The following is a 3158-nucleotide window of genomic DNA, read 5'->3' on the forward strand; positions in this document are numbered from 1 at the left end:
GTTGTTACAATATAAGATGTGTTAGTTCATTACAATTCATTTTTTTTAACATATTAGCATAGATTGCGTGGTTTTTGTGTTGCCCTGGCCTGAACGTCAATAGCTTATATTTCCGCACACTATCATCACTGACGAGCCATGAAACGAAAGGGGTGACTTTTTATGTTCGTGCTTCTTGTTACGGGATTCGTTCATCGGCGTATACTTATCGGCCAATGCCACAATTTTAGTTGGATGCGAAACGATAATAAGGAGTCACCTTGAGTTTCTTAAATTGACAGTGACCGGAGTCCAACTAAATCGACAAACCAATCTTGCCGCAAACATGTCGAGTGAATCTTGTTCGCGATCTTCTCTACACTCAGGAAAGAGTGTTTTTCTTTTTGTTTCGACGACGCAGAAAAGCTGAGGGTTTTTGGCGCGAAAACCCACGGTTCAAGAAGGTGTGCTCGCATTTCTTTCGGAGGTTCATCTCGCTGCACACGCCCGTCTCTGCATACGACACGTGCTCCAAGAAGTGGAACTCGCCCCTGCTGATCACGCTTTAGTCTGAATAAAGTGTACGTGTGATTTCTTTAAATTATTAAGCATCCTCAGGGAATGGCATAACAAATAGAAAAAGGTCAACTAAAACTACAAAATAAAAGCAAGGTCAGTACGCATATGCTAAAATAATATGAGCCGTCCGTTAACAAAAAACTTGTCAGTTAAAAAAAAATTTTATTGACGATGTAACGCAATACAATTAAATGGCTCAAAAAAGAAACAGCAGTGTACTCACAGGCGACAAGCGAATACGTGCAACGAAAAAATGAAACACGTTGCGTGACATTTGTTTTATTAATCGATATGCAGTTAAAGTGGCGAGCACCTAAACTGCAAACAGGAGAGAAAGTTTACCGGGGACGAAGGAGAAAAACGTTAACCATAAAATGTTACAGCTGAGACGAGTCCGACCTACCAAACAATTAAAATATCGTGTTTTTTTTTGTGTGTGTGTGTTTTTTTTTTTAAGTTATGTTAGCAAACCTAGGAATACGTTATTTTCTTGTTTCCACCTGCACCAAGCAAAGGCTACTCCCGTTTTTCATTGTCTTTAATTTTTGTTTTTCGCGTTTTCTTTTTAGTTATCTCCTCTGGTGTAAATTTTCACGAAAATAGCTTGCACCATCCCTTCCGCCTTTGAACCCTACGAAAAACCAGAGCTGCAAAAGATTTCCTATGGCAATTTTTTTTTTTTTTTTTGCGATGTTTTTTTGTAAAACAAGACACATGTGTACGCTGTTAAAGAAAAAAAGAAAAAAAAAACAGCAGATCCACGTGTGTAAAATTTTTGAGCAGAAGGATCTAAAGCAGATAAATAGGTCTCCATACAGGAAAATTTATATTACAAACTAATGCCCCATAAAGCCAATTTTGTGTGCGGCTGTTCTATACGCAAAAAAGGGGGATAATTATAAAGCCCGTTAATTTTTGTTTTGTTTCTCTTTTTACTCGTAAAAAATGTAGAAAATATGTCTTCGACCAAAAACTTTAATATCACGTGGTCAGCAGAACTTTGTACGCGATTCAGATGCGTTCTCATTTCAAAACCATTTCATTTACTAAGGCGGGCATGCTGAAAACGATGTTACTTACGGCCGCATCTACCTTCAAAATCAGTAAATGAAAAAATATAAGAAGATCGCGTGCCTTCTTTCCTTCTTCGCGTTTCCTTTCATTTACTAACGCCCGAAGAGCTATTTTCGCTTTCCAGCGCAGAAGGTGCTCGCCGGTACCCAGAGAAATAAACCGAAATGACCACCGCGCGCTCGGACACCGACCTTGATCGTGCAGTCCGAGAATGGGGTCAACATTTCATCGCCGTTCCCCGCGCAGACCGCGCACTTTCACCGCGATGCTCGCGACCGACAAAATAAATAAGCAAGAACCGAAGCAAAAACGGCGAAAAGCGGGCACTTTAGACGCAGGCGCAACTGAGGCGATATTCCATTAAAACAAAACCCTGATTCCTCGTCTTAGGTTTTGTTGTTGTTGTCGTTGTTTTTTGTTTTCTTTTTTGTTTTTGTCGTACCCCCAAGAAACCGGTATTTTCGGATGGGCCTCCGCAGGCCTCTTGGCCTCTTAAAGGCCCTTCTTGTTTTCCTGTATCGCTTGCACGTCCGTTGGTGTCGTTACCGCGACTTGTGCCTTCAACCGCGCTTGTTTTCATGCTAAAATCGGATCGATTTTCACCACCTTTTTTTTTTCCACTGACAGATGTGTATCACTTAGAAATACAAAGTAATCATATCCTAGAATACAGCTTGAGGGAGTTTTAAGCTACGATTTGCTCGTAGCAACTACTTGTAGAGATAAGTTCAACAAGCTATACTTGTATTCGCCTCAAGATCCGTACTTGAAAAAAAACTCCGACCTGTTAGTATTTCTCTTTTCATTCATGTGGTGAATTGAAATATATGTAATGTATTAAGATATATTTTCCGTTTATGTGGTGAATTAAAAAACAACTGTATATATATATATATAGTACACGTTTAAGACGCCAGGAGCATCGTTTCTTTCCCCGACAACCGAGTCTTGCAAGAACTACTTCGCGCAGCGCATGAACAATGCGAAAAGTTCGCTATTTTTCTTGATCTGACAAAGAGTACGCACCTCACTTTACTTTTTTTGTTCGCCAACGAGCAACTCACCTGGGAGAAAAGGTGAAAGTGAGAAAAAATAAAGAAATGTTTAGAAAGCGTGGCCACATTTCAGGTGCATATCGACGTTTTCTTTTTCTCTTTCCCCTGTTCTTTGCGACAAGTTTATTTCTGATTGAAACGCGGAGCACCAGTTCCTCTGCTTCTTGCGCAGGGGTTGCGGCGAGGTCAGAACACCGAGCCCTGATGGGTTCTGATTGAAGGATAGTGGGTAGGCGTCTCGGCAGCTATAGCGTTGAGATCTACCCTCTATCCTTTCAATCGGAGCCGATCACAGCTCGGCATTCTGACGTCACCACAACCCCTGCGCAAGGAGCAGACAAACTTGCGTTCCGCATAGCTAAAACTCGAGGTACCCAAAAGAGACAGCGGCGAACGAGGTACATAGCGGGCAGAACTTCTTCAAACTTTTGCCCAACACGTGTGTTTTGTGTACGAAACAGACAACGAAGA

This window comes from Ixodes scapularis, unplaced genomic scaffold (genome assembly GCF_016920785.2).
Source record: "Ixodes scapularis isolate PalLabHiFi unplaced genomic scaffold, ASM1692078v2 PGA_scaffold3__209_contigs__length_174095766, whole genome shotgun sequence".
NCBI lineage: Eukaryota > Metazoa > Arthropoda > Arachnida > Ixodida > Ixodidae > Ixodes > Ixodes scapularis.